Source organism: Sphaerodactylus townsendi, linkage group LG16 (assembly GCF_021028975.2).
Source record: "Sphaerodactylus townsendi isolate TG3544 linkage group LG16, MPM_Stown_v2.3, whole genome shotgun sequence".
Classification (NCBI taxonomy): domain Eukaryota; kingdom Metazoa; phylum Chordata; class Lepidosauria; order Squamata; family Sphaerodactylidae; genus Sphaerodactylus; species Sphaerodactylus townsendi.
In genome coordinates, this window is record NC_059440.1 from 30,336,845 (window position 1) to 30,362,889 (window position 26,045).

General features: G+C 52.5%; 1 protein-coding gene across 2 annotated transcripts in view; it reads left to right on the forward strand.

Annotated features, from left to right (window-relative positions):
- Window positions 1–26,045, forward strand: part of IGSF21 (immunoglobin superfamily member 21) — a 155,961-nt gene that overhangs the window by 55,046 nt on the left and 74,870 nt on the right. The window contains exon 1 of one of the 2 annotated variants that reach the window (XM_048519242.1): window positions 23,492–23,583. The exons of the other annotated variant lie outside the window; for it this stretch is intronic. The gene's annotated coding sequence lies outside the window, so the exon portion shown is untranslated. Of the gene's footprint in view, window positions 1–23,491; window positions 23,584–26,045 lie in introns of those variants that run through there. 2 annotated transcript variants of the gene reach the window in all.

A 26,045-nucleotide genomic window follows, 5' to 3' on the forward strand; every position in this document is an offset into this window, starting at 1 on the left:
GACCCATTTTCCACGGCCCCGAAGATCTACCGAGCTGGAGTGGCAGCTCCAGTTTGGCCCCTCCACTCACCTTTCCTGGGGGGACACACCCACGCTACCCTCCGACCTCCAGGTCGAGCAGAGCTGCAGTATAAGGCTGAAAGAGCCACATGCGGCTCCGGTTGCAGACCCCTGGCCTAGTGGAAGGGCCGGGTGTGTCTGAGCATCTTCTCGAGCTATTTAAAGGAAATGCTAAAAATTCCAAAATTTAATTTTAATCCAAGTTCCGAAAACTGTCTGTCTGTGTTTGGCCTTCATCTCCTCTGCGGTTGGTGCTGGTGGTTGTTGATTGAAGTGCTCGGCCTTATTGCTTATTTGTTTGACTCTTTAAGCTGTTACATGTTATAGGAGGAGTTGGGTAGTTCTTTTTAAATTGCAAATAAGCAAGTGTTGTATATTCAGACTGAAAAGAAAAGCCACAGACCAAAGGATACAACACCAAAAGTGGTGTTATGAATACACATCTAATTAGACGGTGCTGCCCGCAGGCAAAAGGGGCAAACCAATCAAGATAGCTCCAGGTTGTTCTACCTGGGGAAGGAATTCCACGCCCCTGGTACCACCACAAAAAAAGGCCTTTATCTGCCAGGGCTTCCAAAGGGTGAGCAGGTTTGTTCTGGAGTAGAGGGTGGTGTTCGTTGACTCCAGAAGCTGAGTTTTAGCTGCTCTTCTTTGACGGCTCCTGGTTCCCAGCCCTGATCTGCAGACCTCCCATGAACCAAAGAGGCCCAGTCTAAGGTTCTAAGCAGCAGCATCATGTGGAATGGAATCCCACCCCCCACCCCACATATAGCAGCCAGAGATGCTATCCTCCCCACCCCCAACCTGTAGATGGCATCCCCACCCCCACCCATTGCCACAGCCTTGCTTTCTATTCCCAGCAGATTTCAGTCTCAGACACCCCAGGGGATTACAGGGAAACAATAATGCCATGCGGGGGAGAGAAATCCCTTGTCAAGCTCTCTTAATACGCAGCGACGTTTCAGATCTCCCCGACCAGTGCAGAGCAATTCACCCACAGCCTGAGGTGACCCTGCCAGAGAGCGAAGAGAAAGACCTCGGTGAGGGGGGATGGACGGTGGGCAAAGGGTCGGGGGCTGCAGTGGGTGGTTGTGCCAGCGTCTGCCAGTCACCTTCCCCTCCCCTGGCCAGCTCAGAAGCCGGGAAACAGCCTTGTCTCCCCACCTGCGCGAAGAACTTCAGTGCAGCGGCCTCCGGAGTCAGTTTGCATCATCTGAACCGGAGTGAACGGGCGGCGGAGGAATCTGAAGTGGGTTAACTGAGGCCACAGTGGATGAGCCTTAAGGAATGGAGGCAGGCAGCTGAGGTTGCCAAGTCTGGGCTGGGAAATTCCTGGAGATTGACAGGTGGCTCCTGGGAAGGGGAGGGGCTTCTTTGGAGGGCAGGGCCACAGAGCTTGTCCATCAAAGCAGCCATTTTCTCCAGGCAAACTGATCTGTGTAGGTATTTTTTTTGCAAAATGCACACAGAACTGGTTGTTCAAAACAATGGCAAGGAGAACTGGTGTCTTGTTATAATGATTCTTCTTCAGTGGCCACAAGCCATTTCAAAAAGTCCTTTTTCTGGATGTTTCTCACTGGGTCACTCGATTATATATATTTTTATTTTGTATGCAGTCTTTAAGGGGGGAAGGAAGAAGAGAAGAAGAAGAAAAGTTTGGATTTATATCCCCCCCTTTCTCTCCTGCAGGAGACTCAAAGGGGCTTTACAGCCTCCTTGCCCTTCCCCCCTCACAACAAACACCCTGTGAGGTGGGTGGGGCTGAGAGAGCTCCGAGAAGCTGTGACTAGCCCAAGGTCACCCAGCTGGCGTGTGTGGGAGTGTACAGGCTAATCTGAATTCCCCAGATAAGCCTCCACAGCTCAAGCGGCAGAGTGGGGAATCAAACCCAGTTCCTCCAGATTAGAATGCACCTGCTCTTAACCTCCTACGCCACTGCTGCTCCTGGAGATGCAAAGGGGGGAACTACAAGTCTCGCGGTGCCTTGCAAAACTGCTTGTGCATAAAAGCTCTCCAGAGCCAAACCGGCACCTTTCTTGCTGCTAAAGAATCCAGAAAGGAAGAGCGAAATGCCTGATTCTTGTTTTAAAAAAGCATACAGCATTTATTCGCCAGCACTGTCTGCTTGACAATTGATTAAACTCTGGATCAAAGTGATGCGCAGCTGCGGCCGAGCGGGTGGAAGAGAGCCATCAGGTTGTGCGACAGGATGCCTGTGTGGGAGCCGTTCATCCAGTGCTGTGCTGTGGACAGCAGCTCTTTGAACAGGCCGGGCAGCAGTGGGCGTTTCAGCATCCCTCCTTACGAAGCAGCAGGAAGTGCAGAGATGTGTCTTCCGGCTGGGCTGCTGCACTTCATCTCTGTCCCAAACGAGAACTCGTTTTCCTCCTCTAACTTATGTGCACCTTATGTGCACTGGAGCACCTTCCCTATGAGGAGAGGCTGCTGCGTTTGGGACTCTTTAGTTTGGAGAGGAGGCGACTGAGGGGGGATATGATTGAAGTCTAGAAAATTATGCATGGGGTAGAAAATGTGGACAGAGAGAAGTTTTTCTCTCTTTCTCACAATACTAGAACCAGGGGGCATACATTGAAAATGCTGGGGGGAAGAATTAGGACTAATCAAAGGAAACACTTCTTCACGCAACGTATGATTGGTGTTTGAAATATGCTGCCACAGGAGGGGGTGATGGCCACTAACCTGGATAGCTTTAAAAGGGGCTTGGACAGATTTATGGAGGAGAAGTCGATCTATGGCTACCAATCTTGATCCTCTTTGATCTGAGATTGCAAATTCCTTAACAGTCCAGGTGCTCGGGAGCAGCAGCCGCAGAAGGCCATTGCTTTCACATCCTGCACGTGAGCTCCCAAAGGCACCTGGTGGGCCACTGCGAGTAGCAGAGAGCTGGACTAGATGGACTCTGGTCTGATCCGGCTGGCTTGTTCTTATGTTCTTATGTGCAACTTAGTGCTGATTTTGCCATCATTGTAATATATTCGAACGGGGACAGGGGCTGGGGCTCCATGGCGAATCATCTGCTCGGCACACAGAAGGTCCCAGATTTTATCCTGGGCACCTCCTGTTTAGAGGGCCAGGCAGTTGGCGATGAGAAAAGCCTTTGAGAGCGGCACCTTTGAGGGCACCTTCAAGAGCGTCTGCCAGTCTAAGCAGACGATGCTGACTTGGATGGATCAAAGGTCTGGTTCAGTTTCAGGCGGCTTCGTGCGTTCACGTGACCAGGCAAATCTTTGGAGATACTTCAAAGCAGATTGACAGCCTTGAATAATAACAAGCGGGCCGTCTTCTTCACCAAGGGTTGGGAGAAATCATCTTCCCCTCAGTCTCTGCGCATAGATGTGAGGTCACTTTCCTCGGTGGAGAGTCAGTGTGGCAGTGCGCATCTTGGTCTGGGGCCTGAGAGAGCCGGATTCAAATCCCTGCTTGACTCTGAAGCTCACAGGGTGATCTCACAGGGCTGGTCATTCTCATTCAGCCTAGCCTACCTCAGGGTGTTGTTGTAAGACAGGCTCTTGTATGTTGCCCCGAGCTTTGTGGAAGGGCTGGGTAAGACCCATGACACTCCTCTGTCTTCTCCGTTGTGTCTGGGCTGCTCTGAGTGCGAGTCCCTCTTCCTGCAGCTGTAGATTTTACCTCTCATGCCTGCTTCACCTTCCAGGATGCCTCCTGCCCCTTCTGTCTTTCCCACCCCTCAGTGCACTCACACAAGCGAGGCCCCCCGTCCCCCCATATGCATTTGCCCCTTTCCTCTCTCCTGTTTCCACTAATTCTCAGCCCCGTTCGGTAATATTGGATTAGCCTACTTTTCCCGAAAAGCTGATTTTCGATTTGCATAATCCTCCTCCCCGTTTGGAGAATCCTCGTGGTGCTCCGTGAGCGATAAGAAGAGGTGGCTCTGGAGGGGCAACGGAGCAAATTATGCTCTTGATACTAAACAGCGAGAAGAGGAAGGAAGGAGGGGGGGGAGGGGGGCACATTTCTATTTTTATGTTCTGAAATAACTCTTTTGGAAGGTGGAGGGGAAACGGCTTTGCACTGCCCCCCCCCCCGACTCTTTCCTCTCCCTGGAGAGTAGATGGCACGGGGTGAGTGGGTGGGTGGGGGCTCTTGCTAAATTGAAACACAAAGTAGGCCAGGCAGTAAAAATCCTGTCCAGCCCGAGAAGTCGGCTCCATCTTGCCTAAGAATCGTGGGCACGTGGTCCGGCTCATGCGCTCTTTGCTCTGTGGCTGCAGTGTGGAGGGGTGGGCTGCGTGTGCCAATGCGCCATTGCAGACCGAGCCCTGGAACAGAGCGCTGAACTTAAAGGCAGGAGGAGGATTCAAATCTCTGCTCAGCCTTCAAGAGGGACCTCCGGGCCAGCCGTTCACTTTCAGCCTAAACCTACCCAACAGAGTTGTTGTGAGGGAGAACACGGAACTACCTGCAACCATGGACCTTGAGCTCCTTAGAAGACATTATTGTGAGCCGCCTTGAGCCCTGGGGAAGGCAGGATATAAATGTTTGAATTAATAAATGACAGCATATCAATAAGTGGGATCTCAGGATGCCAGGTGGCTGCCAAGCGGGTGTCGTGCTTCTTTCTGAGTCGTGCCAGTTCACACGTTTGTGTGCCACTGATGAAAAGATAGGCGGTTGGGGTCCTCGGGAGATTAATTTTGTCTGAATTCTGTAACCAAGTAACCTTGCATTAAAAATTCCATTTTATTCCTGCTTTAATTTTTATTAGCCCGTTCTGTGCAACGCTCTGTGAATGCCCGTGGCACCTTCGCCTTTCGTGGCCTGGAACCTTTCCATCCATGACACCAACAGGGGCATTGATAGAAGGCTGGCAGGAAAAGAAACACTTGTGACGTCAGGGCCAACTCCATAAAGGTCCCTTTCTGTGTGGTGCTTTGCCAGAGCCCATGAATGCATCAGTCAGAGGTTGCACAGAAAGGAACAGTTGCATCACAATGCCTCTGTGATGTTTGCTCGGTGCACATGTGCGCAGCAGCTCATGCGGAGGGGCGAAGCGCCAGTGAGTTGCCAAGTGTGGCTAACTGTGCGCTCTGCAATTCCAGATTTTGTTTTTAAGATTCTCCGACTTGAGCCAGGCGGAAAGAGGAGTGGCAGGTAGAACAGAGCAGAGTTCCAGAAACATGGGGGCATGGGTAGGAGGAGATCCACTAATCCTTAATTCACAAGCATGTGCGGATGGAGAGGTGGGTGGGGAGGGTTAGTGGGAAGGCTGGCTGAGGCTGAGATAAATTTTCAGTAGAGTTGGTCAGTTGGTCAGTTTCCCTGTCTTGGCAAGTTGTGAATGAGGGTTGGCTTAATGGAGGAAGAAACCAGTGGGGGAAGCTTGGGGGGACATGCTGCATTGGTGGGCTACCTGGAGGCTGGCTGCTGAGCCCACCCCCCTCTGGGTTCAAGAGAGACCTCACCGGCTGCATGCGGAGTGCAGGGAGATAGTGGAGGGGGACCCACCTCAGCTGCAGCTGAAAATGTCAAACTGGGATCTGAGAGACCCAGGTTTCAAACCTTGGCTCGGTGGGTGACCTTGTGCGAGTCACACACATGCCATCTGACCTACCTCGCAGGGTTGTTGTGTGGATAGAATACAGGAGGGAAAAGCAATTGGGGGTCAACGTTGAGGAGAAAGGTGGGGTATTAATAAGCCGAGTAAAAATTAACAAAACAATCAAAATGTCCAACCGGAGCGTGGCCGTTCTCCACCTTCCCCGACACAGGCTTCTGCCTCTCTCCCCTTCCTGAAGACGCCCAACCTGCCAGCTGCTGTCTCTTCTTGACTTTAGGCATGAAGGATGCTCTCCACCGAACGAGTGCAGAGACGCCGGGGCTGGAGCGTTATATTTATACAATTTGTAAATGATTCTGACAGTGCTTGTCGGCAGGAGGCAAGAAACAGGTGTGCGAAAGAGCTATCTGGCTGGCATCGGTTTCTTCTTTCTTTCAAGGAGAGAGAGAATCCACAGCCTTTGGAGTAACTACAGAAGGGGGAACCGGAACGAGTCTTGGGGAGCGGAATGCAGGATTTATAAACCAAACACAGGATTATATGGGGTCACCACCATCTTGGGACATGCTCACTGAAATGAATGCCTATCATTTTGCTTTTTTCTACTTTGGTAGCTCTGGTATGCGGCTTGTGTTGATTTTATGATGAATGAAAACAAACCCACCCACCCCCAATTTAGTGCATTCATTAGCACAATGAAAATTAATAGGAATGAATTGAACCAAAGCAGTGGTGGTGAGCAGCAGTGGCCTGGGAGGTTAAGAGCTCATGTATCTAATCTGGAGGAACTGGGTTTGATTCTCCACTCTACCACCTGAGCTGTGGAGGCTTATCTGGGGAATTCAGATTAGCCTGTACACTCCCACACACGCCAGCTGGGTGACCTTGGGCTAGTCACAGTTTCTCGAAGCTCTCTCAGCCCCACCTACCTCACAGGGTGTTTGTTGTGAGGGGGGAAGGGCAAGGAGATTGTAAGCCCCTTTGAGTCTCCTGCAGGAGAGAAAGGGGGGATATAAATCCAAACTCTTCTTCTTCTTCTTCAAAGCCGTTGGTGCATTCATTTCTTCGGTGCCTTGCAGTCTACTGAGAAACTTCAAGAAGGGCAGAGGGTTCAGGAAGAGAGCCAGAAGGTGGGAGGAAAGATGAAACTGTCATGGAAGCGTTCCAATCAGCTAAGTCAAACAGGCCTACCAGCAGGAGGCGTTCATGAGAAGGTCAGAGGGAGAAAAAGAGAGACAGAGAGAGAGAGAGAACAGGTCATGTGAAACAGAAACCCAAACAGTTGCTTAGAGGAAATGAAAATGTGTACAATAGGAAAAACATAATGAACATAAAGAGAACAAATGCAGGTTCTGGAAAATGTGTGTCACGAATCAATGGCTTTTGTTGTGGCGAGGATCACGTATCCGACGCCTCTTTTTGTAATGAGTGACAATCATTGTTCAGGAATTCACCGACTGTGACTTAATCCTGGAGAATGCCCTCTTTCTTTCCGTTTTGGCACCGTTTGAATATTTGCTGTATTTAATAAATGTCTAACCCATTTTCCCCCGACATGGACCCAAGTTTGAGTGGGCAGGACGGCAGTCGGATGTCCTATTAAATTTGGCTTCAAGGTATTGGAAGAACTCCAGCAGCTGAAGTTAAAAGCAAGACCATGCAAAATGGCTTGAGTTTACCCACCCAGCTACAGAGTGACAGCGCCAAGCTGCTTTCGATTGACTTCTCTGGGTTTCCGTATTGCAGTGTCTCAGCTGAAGCCCAGCTGGTCCTGCAACCATGCCTTTGGCTTTCACCTGGAGCAGGGGGGGCCCAACGTCATGCTTGGTGGAGTGGTTAAGAGCAGGTGGACTCTGATCTGGAGAACCGGGTTTGATTCCTCACATGAGTGGCAAACTCTTGTTTGGTGAACCGGATTTGTTTCCCCACTCCTACGTTCCTGCTGGGGGACCTTGGGGCAGTCCCAGTTCTCTCAGAACTCTCTCAGCCCTACCTACCTCACAAGGTTGTGGGGAGAGAAAGGGAAAAAAGTTTGTAAGCTGCTTTGAGTCTTCTTACAGGAGCGAAAGGGGGAGGATATAAGCCCAAACTCCTCTTCTGTGACTCCACGGCAGCAGCTACATCAGGATATTCACTCTGTGACTGAAGGTGAGCTTTAGTGGCCATTTTGTGGCTGGTTATGCCCAGTGGTGGGATTCAAATAATTTTAACAACTGGTTCTGCCGAAGTGGTGCGAACCTGCTGAATCCCTCCACTGGTGAATCCTACCTCTTGTGGCGGCCATTTTGTGGCTGTGTCCACTATGCCGTAGCAGAATTCTAGATGTGCCCGTGGGATCAGAAAGATTGGGGACCCTGATCTGGGCTTTGTGGCGTGCAGCTGTCTTCTCAGCTTCCGTGGGGGCTCAGGGGGAATCTGTACTCCACCTGCACAGTCCGTTCTCCCTCCCTCCAAGAAGCTCAGGGTCGGTGCATGGGGATCCCTCTGTCTTGCCCCTGCAACTGCCCAGGGGCTTTGGATTGAAGCCTCTCAGATCTCAGCCTGACATTCACCCCACCCCAGAGGTGGGATCCAGCCGGTTCTCACAGGCTCCCGAGAGTAGGTTACTAATTATTTGTGTGTGCCGAGTGGGGGTTACTCGTTGGTGATTTCGCCACGTGATTTTTGCCTTAGTTACGCCCCTCCTCTCAGCAGCAGCGCGCAGAACTTGAAGCAGTCTAGCAGGAGGTGCACCGGCGTGCGTGGCAGCCTGTGCCTGCGCCTGCGTGCATTCGTTTCCCGCCCAAGGACCGGCGCAGCGGCTGCGTCCTTGCCACAACCCCGCCCAGCAATGCCCCGCCCCCGGAATGCCCGCCCCCGCCCCCGTCGTGCCCCGCCCAGGCTCGTTGGCGCTACGCCACAGTTTGAATCCCACCACCATGGGAACCTGTTACTAAAAATTTTGGATCCCACCACTGCCCCACCCCATAGCCATTGGCTTACCTTGAGGGAGCACGGAGAGAACACTGTTTTATATACACAAAGCCCATTCTTGCTCTATTCTCAACAGTTCGCTGCTCAGATTGGGGCCCCCCACCTTTTCCTTCCCAGCAAATCCTTCTAGGCTCCACTTTTTCTTCCCTCCAAGGGAGAATGTCCGAGATGTGACCCAGCAGAAAGAGGAGCCATCTTTGGTATTTTCTTCTAATCATTTATATCAGAGCTGATCGTTTCTGTTCTCAGACTTTCGCGCTTCCTTTCGTCAATCCCTTTGAGATAGCAGGTGCTGGTTGTACAGGTTTTTTTTTAAAAAAAATGCTGTTTAGATGGTATTTATATGTATAACATGTGGTCTGTCTATGTAATGTACAACAATGATTTATTGATGCAGAAATAATGGGAGAAATCAGTGTGAGGAAGCGGGAGACGGCACACGAACAATTTGAAAACAAGAGAGAAAAGTGAAATTTGAAATGGGGACTTTTGGGTCATCACAGCAGGGGTGGAAATGTGAAATCATCATAATTGCAATCACAGTCAGTTTTGAAATGCGAGCGTTGGAAGGGAGTCAAGAATACAGAACAAAACCAGATACCACCCCCACCCCCCGGGTCCATCCCCTGGCCAAGCTATTGCCCCCAAGCCACTGGGTCTGGGGCTCAGGTGACTTGGAAACGCTCCTGGCCAGAAGACATTGTGCCCCCACAGCAGTGTCCTGAAGAAGAAGAAGGAGGAGGAGGAGGAGGAGGAGGAGGAAGAAGAAGAAGAGAAGGAGGAGGAGGAGGAGGAGGAGGTGGAGGAGTTTGGATTTATATCCCCCCTTTCTCTCCTGTAGGAGACTCAAAGGGGCTGACAATCTCCTTGTCCTTCCTCCCTCACAACAAACACCCTGTGAGGTAGGTGGGGCTGAGAGAGCTCCGAGAAGCTGTGACTAGCCCAAGGTCACCCAGCTGGTGTGTGTGGGAGTGTACAAGTTAATCTGAATTCCCCAGATAAGCCTACAGAGCTGAGGCGGCAGAGCTGGGAATCAAACCCGGTTCCTCCAGATTAGATACACGAGCTCTTAACCTCCTACACCACTGAGGGACACGGGGGACCCGATTCCAACTCTTCATGGACTTTATGGACTTAATCACCCTTCTGAGAAAGCCCAGAGGTGGTGGGGGCTCCAGGTTGCCATGGAAACCTCCTCCTCTGTGCACTGACCGCTCCCAAAAGAGCTCCTGAATTTCCTTTTTTTTAAACGAAGAAAGAGAGACAGAGAGAAACAATCGTCTCCCCTCTTGACTTGAAACCTGCATTTGTTCTCAGCCGGCCTTATCAGGAGAAGCCAGTGACGGAGGAGGCGGAAGAGACGGCGGCGCCACTTGCGCCAGCGGTGGCTCCCTTGCCAGCCTTCTGGGCAGTGATAAACAGAACAAAGAGGACCTGGGTGGCTCAGGGCAGTGTTGGGAAGGGGGCCTTTTTGGCGGATGGACAACGTCCTGGGTTGTGTGCCAAGGAAAGCAAAGGTGTGCAGAGAAGACAGCAGGCAGGCTGCCTAGACAGGCTCCGAGAGGACCCTTTCCTTTTAAAGACCTGCTTGGAGAAGGCGGGGGGGGGGGGGGGCTTAACCCATCCCATTGTCTCTCACTGCGTGTATTAGCATGTGTGAAGGGTGGCCGGGTGGGGCTGGAAGTCTGCTCAGACTGGTTAAAATGTTCCCTTCAAACTTCAAGGCAGGGTGGGGGGAGCCATTTTTTCACAGCATGGTTTTCCGATCAATGTATTGTTGAAGGCTTTTACGGCTTGATTCAACTGGTTCTGGTGGGTTTTCCGGGGGGCTGTGGGGCCGTGGTCTGGTGGATCTTGTTCCTAACGTTTCGCCTGCATCTGTGGCTGGCATCTTCAGAGGTGTATCACAGAGGGAAGTCTGTTACACACTGTGTCCCTCTGACACAAACAGACTTCCCTCTGTGATACACCTCTGAAGATGCCAGCCACAGATGCAGGCGAAACGTTAGAAACAAGATCCACCAGACCACGGCCCCACAGCCCCCTGGAAAACCCACCAGAACCAGTTTTCTGGTCAGTTTGTGACCAGAAGATTCTGGCCGATTGCTCCACAGGGCTCCATCAGTAATCTTACAAGTTTAGGCTTTTTTATAAGACCAAGGAAGCCCCAGGTTGGGGGGGGTGGGATGGTGGGAGGAGGGCAAGGAATCAGTCGGGGATGGTGGTTGGGTGTGGGCATGGATGAGCATCAGTGGGTGGCAGTTTCAGAAGGGGGCAGGAAGGCGTGGGGTGGGGGTCTTGGGGTGGCCCTCCACACACCAGACAGTCTTTAGCTGCATCCCGACCCAGTTGTAATTGGCTGACAGCATTCAGCCAGCTGGCCCCCTCCCTGGCTGATCTGTTCTCCCTGGAGTCTTTGTTTCTTGTTACAACAACTGGGGGGGGGGGATTTCTTTTGTAGTCTGGAAAGTGAGTTTTCATTATCGCTGTCTTGCCGCAATCTCAGGCCTGCCTGCAGAACTACCTGCCTTCTCCCAGGAGACAAAGAGTCTATTGGTTCCTCTTGCCGGGGCCCGTCTAACAACTCTCTCACCTTTGTGCCGGGGGAGCCGGGCTCCTGTTTCGCCATGATAGCATCTCTGCAGGAGGCGTCATTATTCATCTTGTAGATTCTATTTTATGAGCGTGATGATCACCTTCTGGCGGCCTCGTCCGCAGGACTCTGAGAGAATGAGCCGTCTCCTCCATGGCTGCTCAGGCCTCAATCCCAGAAGACGGGCGTGGGGGGGCGCGCGCTGGTTTGGAGCATCTCTGCCAGTGCAGTAGGGGAATCCTTGTGGCAGGAAGTCTCGGGTGATGGAGAGAGGTCAGAGCAGGCATTCTTGGGTCCTGATCAGCCTTCCAAGATCACTTAGCCACCATGATAAACTTACAGCACAGGTGTCAAACTCGCGGCTCTCCAGATGTCATGGACTACAGTTCCCACCATCCCCTGCCAGCATGATGCTGGCAGGGGATGATGGGAACTGTAGTCCATAACATCTGGAGGGCCGTGAGTTTGACACCTATGACTTACAGGGTCTCTTCTGAAGGCGGCTAGGAGGGGCCCTCTGTTTGGGCTCAGTGGGATCCACACGCCACGTCAAGCTGGTTCATGACTGAAGAAATGGAACTGGGGTCAGAGGTCAAGGAAGGAAGCCACCAGTGCAGTCAAGAGAGGAAGAGTAGGATGGGAGCTGCTGAAGGCCAGAAGAACAGAGACCCCCGGAGTCCCCCGCTCAGGTACGTGAAGGCCCATGTTCAGGATAGCTTCTGCCCAAGAGGTTCATAAACCTTCAAAGCACCGTCGGACTCTGTTGCCTGAGGTTCAATAGATTCACCTGGCTGGGCCTCCTGGAATAAAAATCTCAGAAGATCCCAGCTGCAATTGGCCAGCCTGGTGCTGTGCAGGCAGGAGATGACTCTCCACTTCTCCTCCATGGTGCAATTCGGTCCTGTGGCTCTTTATTCGCCCTGAGCATTGAATGTGAAGTGAGCACGTTTTGCAGCGCTGCTGCTGACACATCAATACGTCAGTGGATATAAATGGCATAGATTGTACAGACCCTATTAATTGCGTGCAGTTTGTAGACACAATGCGAACAAATCCACAAGACCGAAGATGAAAAGCGGAGAGCCGAAAGAGACAGCGAGCAGAAATGGCAAATGTGGCTGTAAAGAGGAACACCGTAGGGGCTGTTCTCTCATCCCCGAGTTGCTTGAATCCGGCGCCTGGCCAAGGAGGAGTCAGGGCTGCTGCCGTATTTCCCGGCTGGGACAGTTTGGTGAGGCAGGATTCTGAGCCGCTCTGCCAGGTCCGAGGAGAGTTGAATCTTGGAAATGGGGGCGCATCCTTGTGTCTGTCCGTTAGCTGCACTCGTGAGTCACCGATTGTGCATAGTTTAAATGGCCAATTTCTTGAACAACTTCACATTTTTGCCAGGACACCCTGAAGTGACTTGTGTTTTCCCTCCTGGTTTCCACATCCCTTTTTAGAAGAAGAGGAGTTTGGATTTATATCCCCCTTTCCCTCCTGCAGGAGTCTCAAAGGGGTTTACAATCTCCTTGCCCTTCCCCCCTCACAACAAACACCCTGTGAGGTGGGTGGGGCTGAGAGAGCTCCGAGAAGCTGTGACTAGCTCAAGGTCACCCAGCTGGCATGTGTGGGAGTGCACAGGCTAATCTGAATTCCCCAGATAAGCCTCTACAGCTCAGGCAGCACAGTGGGGAATTAAATCCGGTTCTCCAGATTAGATACACGAGCTCTTAACCTCTTACGCCACTGCTGTTCCTTTACCTGGCCTCTCTTCTTTAGAATGGGCTGTAATGGACTGTGCCCCATCTCTGCTGCACCAAAACCCCGACAGGCGTCTAAAATGGGGTGGGATTCCAGGGTGGACCGGGGACAAGGGCCCTGGGCCTCTGCTTTTCACAAAGGAAGGAAGGCTGCACCTCTCAGGAAGGCGTGCCAGGGAGTGTGTTGGGGGGAGACTCCTACTTGCCATTTGCTTAGTAGACACTCCAGTGGAAGCTGCAAACCAACAGGGAGATCAGGCGAAGGGCCGACCACTGGGCCTGCTGTTTGTGGGGAGCCAGCTGTTGCCTACCACATCTGTCTTAGGAACAATGGCTAGAAGAGAGGATGTGGGGAGAAGGCAGGGAATGTCTCCTCTCCTCACCCTGCGACCCGTGCCCCGGTTCAGTGCTGAGGGGCATTTGGTACTTGAAGAGCCAGCGTGGTGGAGCGGTTAAGAGCGGTGGACTCCAATCTGATGAACCAGGTTTGTTTCCCTGCTCCACCCATGAAGCCTGTTGGGTGACCTTGGGCCAGTCACAGTTCTCTCGGAACTCTCCCAGCCCCACCTGCCTCCCAAGGTGCCTGTTGTGGGGAGAGAAAGGGAAGGAGCTTGTAAGCCACCTTGAGTCTCCTGACAGTTGAGGAAAACAGGATATCATTCCAAACTCCTCCTCTTCTAATCAGTGGAGGTTGTGGTTGTCACAGTCATTTTGCCCCTCCTCGTACATCCACAGAGAGCTCTTTAGTGAACCCCCTCCCAACCCCCCAACCCCATCAGTTTCTGAGTCTGCCTCGTCCCTGGGCAGGTGATCAGACTGAAGGCCATCAGCAGAGGGGTCTGGAGGGAGGGGGGTCCCCTCAGGGCCAGGCTTTGCGTGAAGGGATGTGGCTTCATCCCATAGTTTGTGGGTACAATCCAGCAGGACCACCCCACCTGCAGGATCTTTACCCCCACCTGGAGCTGCAAGGAGGAGCCCAAGGAGAGGAGGCCCCCTTTGTTCAGAGGAGAGCAGAGACTTGGTGAGAACCGGGCCCGGGAAGGGAACAGAGGGGGCCGTCCTCAGGGGCGAGTGGGCCTGGACTTAGGAGCCAGTTTTTCACCGCAACGCCACATTTCAGACGTCAAGAATTGCTCCCTCCATTTGGGCAAGGGATGGCACATGATGAGTCCTCTTCCAGGGCCAAGAATCGGCCCAGCTTGAAAGGCAGGTGATTCTGCCAACCTTCTGGTGCTACGCCGCTCTCCTTTTTCATTGCACCCCTGGCATCCTCCTCCTTTGGCAACGGCGTCCCAAACCCTGCGAGGGGCACGGTGACTTTGCCAAGCGTGATCCAGCCTCTTCCTAACAGCTGTGCCCAAGGTCACCCCGTGCCCGTCCTTGGCGAGCGCTCTCTTTGTCTCTCTGCCTGCCTCTCTCTTCCCCTCGGTGTTCGGGAGGAGGCAGGGAGGCGTCTGTGCCAGGGACACGGCGGGGCGGAAGAGCTTTCGTAGGTGTCAGAGCTGAGGAGGGAGCTTGGGCAGAGATGAGTGGCAGGCGGTGCCTCACTTCTGCCTCATGGTCCAGGTGGTGCCGGCCGGGCTTGGATTCATCCCAGTGACCTTCATTTATTTCCTTGGGACGTGCGGCTTCCCCCTCCTGTGCTCTGTATTCTTTGTAATCTCTGTGTCCTGCTTGCTTGTTGCTGCGGCTTTTGAGGTCCTTCCAGGGATGGGGCCAAGTTGGGTGTCCAGAATATCCTCCACTGGGCAGGTTGGCCCTATTGTTTCCGCAGGGTTTTCAAGTCAAAAGCAGAGTGAGCCAGAGGCCTGTAGAGCAGTGTGAACGAGCGCCCACAGACCCTCCATCCATCTGCCTCTCGATTTCTACTCTATCCGCCAGCAGGTCTCGGGCAAAGAACGGCCTTTTCTTGCATCTGCTACCTGGGGCTGACTGTCAGGGATTTCTTCTAATGTTTAGGCGAAATCTCTTTTCCTGCATCCATTACCCCTAGTCCTAGCATCTGGAGCAGCAGAAAACAAGCTTGCTCCATCTTCAACATGACACCCCTTCAAATATCTAAACATGGCTGCCATGTCACCCCTTGACTTTCTCTTCTCCAGATTAAGCATCACCAGCCCCCTAAGTCTCTCCCACGAGGGCCGTGGTGGCGAACTTATGGCACTCCAGATGTTCATGAACTACAATTCCCATCATCCCTTACCAGCATGGCCAATTGGCAGGGGCTGATCGGAATTGTAGTCCATGGACATCTGGAGTGCCATAGGTTCACCGCCACTGCACTAGGGCATGGATTCCAGACTTTTTATCAGTTTGGTCACCCTCCTCTGGACCCGTTCCAGCTTGTCAATGTCCTTCTTGAATTGTGGTGCTGCTTCTCATAGGGCATCGAATCCAGCATTAGCAACCAGGGAGAGCCCTTTTCGTTTCCAGACAGATGTCAGGCTAGAGGAAAAGGTGACTGTCTCCTTGATGGCCATGGGGGTGTTTCCTCCTCCTTCTCCTTGTCTCGGGGTTTTAGAACTGTCTGTCCTTGCAGATGGTTTTGTTGGGATCGTCGTCAGCGGCTGCAGAAGGGCTGCCAAGTTGGCAGTCGCCCTCACGATGCACAAACGGGTCAGGTGTCGGGCTGACTCCAAATGGCAGCTGGATCGGGGCTCTTGCTCAAGACCTGTTGGCATAGCTGGCAGTAGGCTTTGCCACTGTACCTGCCCAAATGAATCTCTTGCAGTGTGAGAGAGCCAAACGTCAACCCCCCCCCACGCACACCCCACTTTTTGCCTGGCTCCCCTGGATTTCTGCAAGCGTTTTGATCCGACTGGGGACTGGTGAGGGAATGGGTTGGACCCATGGCTGGAAAGAGAGGGGGTTGGCTCCGAGTCAGAAATCATGGGCCGAGATCTTTGGCTGGCAGACTGTGGCAGAAGGCGGCATTTGTGCTTCTCAGCTCCTGCCATGCCGGTAAAGGGGGCCGGATTGGCACCCTGGCAGGGTCAAAGAGCCGGCTGCGTCACCAGGGCACTCCAGGGGTTTGCTGTGGGAAAAAGAAGCAGGCCGTGATTAATCCAGTTAACTTTCTGAATGCATTCCTGATGGGCCACCTCATCGTCCATCGCCTGATATTTTCTCCCAAGGGGAACGGAAGCATTTGGAAGCCCCCGTGGTTCTGCTTTTGTTTGGTGTTGCTCATGTGCGGCTTGCCAGAGGCCCCCACTCCTTCTGTTCAAAGACGTCTTTTTCCTCCCTCTGTTACCGGTGTGACAGAGCAAAACAGACCACTGGAAAGGGACTGTGGCTCAGTGGCAGAGAATCAGCCCGTCATGCGGAACGTTCCCAGGTTCAATCACCGGCATCTCCAGTTAAAGCGACACGTCAGGAGCTGATGTGAAAGACCTTGGACTGAGACTCTAGAGAGCACGGCCAGTCTGACTAGACTAGACTAACTCTGAGGGACCCATGGCCTGATTTCTGGGGTGGGCGGTATACCAAATAACAACAACAACAACAACAACATCACCGCCCTGAGCCCTCTGGGGGAGGGCGGTCTATAAACCTAATTAATAAATAATAAATAATAACAACAACAACATCAACAACTTTTTAGGCCTCTGGGTGAGGCTCGAATTGTAATGAAGGCCGACAACCAGCTAAAGATCTGGCAGCTGTGAAATCTACAATTTGACCAATGTTAATTTTGTCAATTCGAAGATGTTTCAAGTGCTGCCCTAGTGTTTTAGGGATGGTGCCCAGCATGCCTATTACCATTGGGACGAAACCAGCTGAGGTCGTCCCAATGGTAATCGGCACGCTGGGCACCATCCCAAAAACACTAGGGCAGCACTTGAAACATCTTCGAATTGACAAAATTAACATTGGTCAAATTCAGAAGGCAGCCCTGCTGGGATCCGCACGAATACTACACCGATACATTACAACTTCCTAGGCCTCTGGGTGAGGCTCGAATTGTAATGAAGGCCAACAACCAGCTAGAGATCTGGCAGCTGTGAAATCTACAGTAGTAGTAGTAGTAGTAGTAGTAGTAGTAATAGTAGTAGTAGTAGTAGTAGTAGTAATTATTATTATTATTGTTGTTGTTGTTGTTGTTATTGTTATTGTTTGTTGTTGTTATTATTATTTCAGTATAAGGCAGTTCCATGTGTGTTCATGCAATGTGTTTGTACAGTTGTTGCATGAGTATTGGCTTGTTGTAGACTTTTGTCGGTGTGTGTGTGCACACACTAGCAATGTGGGGGTTGGGGCAAGAAGCAGAGGAGCTGAGATTTCAAACAGAGCACATCTGATCAGTCCTGGGATTAATTTGAGAAATTCTTTGAATTAAACCTGAATTAAGAAGGAGTAGAAAAAAATGCAGAGAGAAATGGTGGAAGAATAGAAGGACAGAATGCGGAAATCTTCTTCCGTCCCTGGAGGGGAATTACAACAAAGGTAGTAATTACCTGGTTCAGAAGACAAATTTGTCCCTCTCTAGTGCTGGCTGTATTATGAGTTAAGCACGATTGTCCCCAGCTGGGTTTTTCCGGCTCAGTTCTGCACATGTGCTATCAGCATTCTGGCGTGCCACGGGAGGCCCATGCGCAATGAGGAACGGTCCTCCACTGAACTGTGGAGCAAATCCCACAGAAATCAAAACCATTTCTGTGCTTCTAATCCAGCTCTATTTTTGTCCCCGGCCTCTAATCACAGCTTAGAAAGAAGTCTGTAATCGTCCCTGAAGAATGATTCTGAAACTCCAGGGAACTGTGAAGTCCCTGAGCTATTGGCTTATAGGGCCAACTTCCAGTGGCGCTCGCAAATGATAAGGCAATCGGATGAGGCTCAGCCGGGATCCAGAGGTGGGAGAGGACACGCCAACCCAAGAGGAACACCGGGCAGATTCCTCGAGGCTGAGGCGCTGAGAACTGGTCGTCCTGATGTCTTAAATTTTCTCCTAATCCAATCCAACAGCTGTAAAGGGGTTATATACCAGTTTGTCCAACTCTGGAGCACGCCTTCTGATGTTCAAGGACTACAATTTCCATCAGTAGGGGTTGATGGGAATTGTAGTCCATGAACATCAGACGTGCCAGAGTAAGGGCTGATGGGAATTGTAGTCCATGAACATCAGATGTGCCAGAGTAGGGGCTGATGGGAATTGTAGTCCATGAACATCAGAAGCACCAGAGTAAGGGCTGATCGGAATTGTAGTCTATGAACATCAGACGTGCCAAAGTAAGGGCTGATCGGAATTGTAGTCCATGAACATCAGCAGCACCAGAGTAGGGGCTGATGGGAATTGTAGTCCATGAACATCAGATGTGCCAGAGTAAGGGCTGATGGGAATTGTAGTCTATGAACATCAGAAGCACCAGAGTAGGGGCTGATGGGAATTGTAGTCCATGAACATCAGAAGCACCAGAGTAGGGTCTGATGGGAATTGTAGTCCATGAACATCAGAAGCGCCAGAGTAGGGGCTGATGGGAATTGTAGTCCATGAACATCAGAAGCACCAGAGTAAGGGCTGATGGGAATTGTAGTCCATGAACATCAGAAGCACCAGAGTAGGGGCTGATGGGAATTGTAGTCCATGAACATCTGAAACGCCAGAGTAGGGGCTGATGGGAATTGTAGTCCATGAACATCAGAAGCGCCAGAGTAGGGGCTGATGGGAATTGTAGTCCATGAACATCAGAAGCGCCAGCGTAGGGGCTGATGGGAATTGTAGTCCATGAACATCAGAAGCGCCAGAGTAGGGGCTGATGGGAATTGTAGTCCATGAACATCAGAAGTGCCAGTTGGACACTCCTGGGTTATACAGACGCACAGAGGACAGATCTATTGGTGGCTACTAGCCATGGGGTCTAAAGGGAACCTCCACATTCCCAGTTCCATGAGGCAGCATAAGGTGAAGGCCTCAGCCGTATGGCCTGTTGATGGGCCTCCAGAGAAAGCGGTTGGCTGCTGTGTGAGCCGTGATAATTGGATGGCTCTCCAGATGTTCATGGACCACACATCCCATCAGCCCCTGCCAGCATGGTCAATTGGCCATGCTGGCAAGGGCTAATGGGAATTGTATTCCATGAACATCTGGAGAGCCACAGGTTGCAGATCCCTGGTGGACCCTCACTGATCTGGTCCAGCAGGGCTCTTCTCGTGTTTTTATTTCTTATGTTCCATCACAGTTGGTAGTGACCATTTCCTCAACTTCTCTATGGTCTTGGGGACTCTCTCAGCACATTTTGGGATGTTGACTGGTAATTTCGTTATGATTCTGAGCATGGTAACAAAAGGAGGAGGATTTCCCTCAACTGGCCGGCATAGTTCACGATGGACGGGCCGTGATGTCTTGAAACGATCATACTGGGTTGCTTTTGCTCCTGGAGTTCTGGAGGAAACCATTTCCCTGGGTCTTCTGGATGCCAGCAAGGTGGGGAACAGAAGACTAATTAGCAGCCGTCCCCGGGGGCTACGATGCTCTTTCCGCCACTGCGGTTGTCAGCCTGGCCCTTGTCCGACCAGAGGAGGCAGCTCTGCTCCGAGGAGTGAAACCCCCGTCAGAGAGGGTGAGCCAGAGCTGATGAATTACAGATGCTGGCCACACTCTCTGAGCTCCCGCCTGATTGACTCTGACAAGCTGGAATTCCTGCAGGGGTGCGCCTGCCACCACCTGCTAAGAGAATGAGAGATTAAAACCCTGTTCGACACCTTCGGAAGATGTCCAGAGGCTGCAGAGAGCGGACAGTCAGGCAACGAGTGACAAGAAGCCATCTCCGGTTGGGCTGAGTGGGGTGTGTTCGCGTGCGGGTGTGTGGATCTCTGCATCCCTTTATTTTGAGAATATACTTACTTAAAGTATTTTAAGCCTTCCTTTCCTACCCAAATAGGGTCTCCAAGGTGGCAGGACGATTGAAAGGAAAGACAGAAGTATCTCAGCTGAAGCTGGGGCGGGGGGGGGGGGGGCAATCGGAGGGCTTTCCTCCATCTGTCAGGTCTATTTGCCCCTTGGGAAACTCTAGCCTTCCTTTGACTGAGGCCTGAGGATGAGCATGGAAATCCTGCTTGTATTACCTCAGCCTGAGTGGACCTGGGATGCTCTTGCATCTTCTGAGAAGATTTCTTGGAGGAATGGCCGCCAGTGTTTCCCCTCCTCCTTCCTCCAGAAAACGTCACTTGTAACAGAAGCGTGTGCTTCAGTTCACCTGTTTCTGGACTGGACTTCTTCAGACTTAATTGGATGGAACAGTCCTCCATTCAGAAGCCTCCAGGCACAGAGGTTCGAGTCCAGGCAAGAGCACCTCAGAGACCAACAAGGGAGCTTTGACCCTCGAGAGTCCATTGCCTCCCCCCCCTACTGCCAAATCCTGGCCTCAAAGGCACTCCTGGATTCAAATCTGGCTGCACCACCGCAGAGCAACCCCACTGCCCTCTGAAACGCCCCTCAAGAGCAGCAGTGGCGTAGGAGGTTAAGAGCTCGTGTATCTAATCTGGAGGAACCAGGTTTGCTTCCCAGCTCTGCCGCCTGAGCTGTGGAGGCTTACCTGGGGAATTCAGATTAGCCTATGCACTCCCACACACGCCAGCTGGGTGACCTTGGGCTAGTCACAGCTTCTCGGAGCTCTCTCAGCCCCACCTACCTCACAGGGTGTTTGTTCTGAGGGGGAAGGGCAAGGAGATTGTAGGCCCCTTTGAGTCTCCTGCAGGAGAGAAAGGGGGGATATAAATCCAAACTCTTCTTCTTCTTCATGGCACATAGAAAGTAGGCATGGCCAGGAGAAGCATTCTAGCTTAGCCTTCCCTCTGGCGCATGGCTCTTCCACAAGAAGCAAGTTTGTTGCACAAGGAGGAAGTGCATTGAGGGATGTTGAACCCCCAAAATGCTAGGGCACAGGTGCAGGCAGGGGATGATGGGAACTGTAGTTCATAACATCTGGAGGGCTGCGAGTTTGACGCCGATGTGCTAGGGCTTCCAGTTGAGTAGTGGGGCACCTGTGGGCCACCCCTCCCCCCACTGCTGGTCAGTTGGGTGGCAGGAGGAAAATGTTGGTCGAAACAGGGAGGGTGCGGTCAGCGGCACTTCAGGCACCACTGGGAAGTGACCTCAGGGGATATTCAAGGTCACCCCAAATTCCATGATTAAGTTCAGTGTTTTCCAACCTTTTCAAGGTCAGGGTACCCTTGACCTCACTCTTCATATCTCACGGTACCCCTGCCGCCACCCTCCACCGTCCCTTCCCACTGCCCTTGCTTGCCACACACCCCACCTTCCCCTCCCAGGGTGAAGGGAAGCACTGGGGGTGGGAGTGGCTGCTGACCTTGTGGCAGGTCCTGCCCCATGGGCCAGCTCCATGTCCTTGCTGGCGCCGGTGGGAGACATCACAAAAATGAGGGGGGGGGCGGTAGTGTTGCCGCGGTACCCCTGGGACATGCTCATGGCACACCACGGAACCCTGGTTGAGAATGGCTGATTAAGCTGTAGAGTTTGGAGTGTCTGCTAGAAGGTCACCTCTGGTGCGATGGTCATTTCTGGGTCACGTTGGAAGTGATGTCATTATGATGGGGATGCCCACCATAAGTCCCCACCCCCCTCCCCGCCGTCTCCTGCTGGTTAACAGGTCACTGTGTCTGAAATGGCACCGCCTGGGACCGTGTGGGCTGCCTCTTCTGCCCTGGGATTGAGCAAAGCCCAAGTCTCCAGTTGCTCTCAAAGGAAGAGGAGGGTCGCTGACGCCTTTCCCCCCTTGTTCCCCAGGGCCATCCTCGCCTGTCAGTGACCCTCTTTTGGGGGAGGGGGGAATGGTGCTACAAGGGGTGTGTGTGTGCTCTGCCTGGGTGATCAGGATGTTTCCAGGACGCTTCTGGCTGTTGCTCACCCTTCTCTGCACAAAGAACTTTGTTGCTGGCGGTTAAGGCTTATTTGACCGTGCAAACAATTTTTGCTTGCCACTGAAGCATGGCGGGGCGTGTGTGCGTGTGCGTCTCAACCTTCCTTGTCAGCTGAGGAGCAGAGAGAAGGAATGAGGCAACAGAAAACGTGGCTGTAGCTGGGTCAGGGTCTTAGCCACCACTGCTCGCCTGGGTTTGTGGGATTGGTTGATGCTAGGGCAGTGATGGCGAACCTTTTCGAGACAGAGTGCCCAAATTGCAACCCAAAACCCACTTAGTTTGCCAACACGGCAATTTAACCAGAATACTGAGGCTTTAGTTTAGAAAAAATGGCTGGCTCAGAGGCATGTGTTACTCGGGAGTAAGCTTGGTGGTAGTCGGTGGCTTTGCTTTGAAGCAACCGTGCAACTCTTCCAACGGGTGAATCACGACCCTAGGAGGGTTTACTCAGAAGCAAGCCCCATTGCCAGCAACTGAGCTTACTCCCAGGTAAAGGATTGCGCTTTAGTTCTTCGCATGAAAATCAGTGGGGTTTAACAGCGCTTAACAGGGTTACCTACACTGCTTCCCCAAAACTAGGGTCTTAGGTTTAATGCTAATAATCAAGCCCAGCGGCCCAGGCCAGCCTAGATGGGGGGGGGGGGCACTCTGTTTGCTCATGCCCACAGAGAGGGCTCTGAGTGCCACCTCTGGCACCTGTGCCACAGGTTCGCCACCACTGTGCTAGGGGTCCAGGGTTTGTAGGGTGCTTCCTCTTATCTGTTTGGTCTTCACACTCCTCACCTGTGACATGTTCTACCTCCCGTGCTCTGCTGTGCCCCAGATTCCAGTGACCCAGTGGGGCTGAGAGAGTTCTGAGGCGACTATGATTGGCCCAAGGTCCCCCAGCAGGCTTCCTGTTTTGGAGCAGGGAAACAAACCCAGTGCATCATATTAGAGTATGCCATTCATGTGGAGAAGTGGGGAACCAAACCCAGTTCTCCAGATTAGAGTTCACCGCTCTTAACCACTCCATGTTTACAAGCAGTCTGCTTCTTCCTGCCTGTTGCTCTGGGGACAGCACTTGAGGGGACCCTTTGGCCTCACACACACACACACAAACACACACACCACTTTGGACCTACTGGGGCATCTGATGGCCCATTGTGTGAAGTGGGCTGTTGGACCAGATGGCCATCAGTTTGATCCAGCCGGGCTCTTCGCTTTTTTTCGAGGCAGGCCGAGTAAGCTTAGGAGGTTTTTCAAAACACACCTTTGAGACACAGTTGTATTCGGACCCCAGTATCCAGGGGTCCCCAAGAGGCACCTGCCAGGACAGGGTGTGGAAAGAGGTGGGGGATGAATCCTGCAGGAGTCAAGACTGGGGGGGGGGGGGGGCAGCCAACCTCCTGTCTCCAGCAGAAAGAGCCAGCACGCAGAAAAGTAGGAGCTGAATTTATCCTTAATTATTTCTACTGCAAGATGGAAACAGCTTGCTCTCGGAAAAACAAATTGAATGCTCTATTTGTTCCCAGGCCGTGCGTAAGTCTGTTTGCTGATGCCAGTGGGGGAGTTGGAAAAGGAGACACCCCCCCCCACCGCATTTTCCATAGCAACCTTTCTAAGCACATGCCTCTCTCTGTCCAAGGCAGGGTTTTCTGCACAGGCAGATGTGCTGGAGAGGTGGCTGAGCTGACAGACAATACCGGGCCGTCCCAGAGGGGCACCAGCCAGGACTCCTTCCCTGGAGGGGTGGCTCTTCCTTTTGACTGCTTTTGGAATGGAAAAGAGATGGAGCAGGAGCTCAGGAAGAGACTGTGAGTGATACCAGGCTTCTCTGCTGAGAGGCCACCACAACCAGACGTACCATATAGGCTGGAGATGTGGGACTAAAACTTGGGGAGGAACCACAGTGTGAGATAAGGCAATAGAGTTTCCCCTCCAAATCAGCCCTTGATCTCTCCAGGCTGGGAATACAGCCTGACCAGACTTTCAGAGGGTAGCCGGGTTGGTCTGTAGCAGTAGTTGCGGAAGAGGAGGAGTTCGGATTTATATGCCACCTTTCTCTTCTGCAAGGAGTGCGAAAGAGGCTTACAAACTCATTTCCCTTCCCACAACAGACACCCTGTGAGGCAGGTGGGCTGAGAGAGTTCCGAACAAACCGTGACTAGCTCAAGCTCACCCAGCAGGGATTTGGGAGTGGGGAAACAAATCTGGTTCACCAGGTAAGACTTTACCACACACAAGGAGTGGGGAATCAAACCCGGTTCTCCAGATTAGAGTCCACCACTCTCAACCACTACACCACGTTGGCACCAGTTGCTGGGGGCAAGAGCAGGGGGATGTTTTGGCCTCAGGACCAGATTTTAGGGTGACAGTTCTCTGAAATGTGACTAGCATAACTGGAGGCCCAGTAGGGGGAGATCCCAGGTCAGGAAGTTGGCAAACGTGTGCGAACGAAACGTGGTAGCGTCCTTCATTTCAGTGGGCATCTTTATTTGCTGATGCGCAGCAGCACAGAGGCGCATGGATGGAATCGTGGCATGAAAGGAGCCCCCTGGTGCCCTGCTGCGATCCCAGGAAAGTTCCCTTTGATCAAAGCCGTGTGGCAAAAAAGAAGGCAGTCGCTTTTGATGGCACCGGGGTGCCTTCTTTAATCAGCGAGCATCTCTGCTCATCAGTGCTGAGGCAAGAAAGTGCAGGCTCACGAGGCAGCACAGAGTGGGTCCGGTCAACGTGCCCCACATTCACCACCCAAAGAACAACCAGCTGCTAACACATCCTACTACCCCCCCCCCCTCGCCAAGGTAACAGAAGCTGAGGATATTTGGACTGCAGGGAACGTTGCTTGTGGGAGGAGCCGGTTGCAGGGGACTCGGGAAGAGGTTCTAGGGGAGCAGAAGGGATGCCGGGGGGCCCCTTGGAACGCAATTTAAACAGTCTGAGAGAAACCGCTGTGAGCTGTTTTCGCTTCCCAGCCGCTATTACGGTTTCTTGCAGCGGTGGCGGGATTGGGCCGTAAGTGGGATATCAACTTTATTACAGCTATTTCCAGTCTGTAATTGGTTTTGTAGAACACGGAGAGAGATGGGGGCGAAGAGGGCTTTGGAGAGCAACTGCCGGCAGCCTGCAGGGGAGCCGGGCTCGGTCTGTTTTGCTTTCTCTGGCCAAGTGGAAATGCGCCCGGGCCCCGTGCGAGCCGCTTCCAAGAAGGCTGCCTGCTATTTGTTTCCCATCTGCGAATGGAGGACTGGAAAGGTTGAAAGTGGAAAACAAACGGCTGTCTCCCCCGCTGCCGCCGCCACCGCCGCCACCTCTTTCTCCAAGATTGGGCCAGCCTGGATTGGTGTCACCACAACACAGAGCTGAATGTCAGCCAAGGACTCTCCTTCGTTGGACTTGAAGCCTTCAGAGCGGCTGCTTCCTTGTAGAGGTTTTCCCCAGCGTGGACAGAAGGATCCCCCCCTCCACTGTTTTGGGGGGAGCCCACACACACAATGTTCTGTCCAGTCCAGGCTCAGCTTCTGAATTTTTCATTCATGATCTGGAAAAATAAAAACCTTATGTTCTCCGAGGAAACTGCCAGGCAGCTGTAGTCAGAATATCGAGGAGGAGGAGGAGGAGGAGGAGGAGGAGGAGGAGGAGAGTTTGGATGTATACCCTGTCTTTCTCTGCTCATTCAAGGTGGCTTACAAACTCCTTCCATCCCTCTCCCCACAACAGACACCTGGGGGGGGGGGGGTGGATGGGGCTGAGAGTGTTCAGAGAGAACTGTGACTGGCCCAAGGTCACCCAGCAGGAATCCAGGAGTGGGGAACAAATCTGGTTCGCCAGATAGAGCCTGCTGCTCGTGTGGAGGAGTGGGGAATCGAACCCGGTTCTCCAGACTAGAGTCCACCTGCTCTTAACCACTACACCACACTGGCTCTCATGGACACTCTGCTCCTAGCCACTGCTTGGAAGGGGCAATGCCAACCCCCCTTTCAGCTTTTAAAAGGCCTTTTTGCTGATCTAGGAGGGGGAGAGTGAGAGGAGAAAGGTAGCTGGCCCTGAAGTGGGTGTGTGGGTGTGTGTCATTGTTCCATTAGTGCTTCTGTTGGGGTGTGGTGGAGGGAAGGAGCCTCATCCCTGCCCTCTTCTGTGCTGCTCGTGGCTGCCGTTGGCAAGGGTGAGTGGGCTCCTTTTCCCACTCCCAGGCTGAAGCAGCTAACATAACATGGCCTTGCTGAAACTGCGCAGGCACGCGGTCAACCCCTGAGCCTGTTTCCAGCAGCAGCAG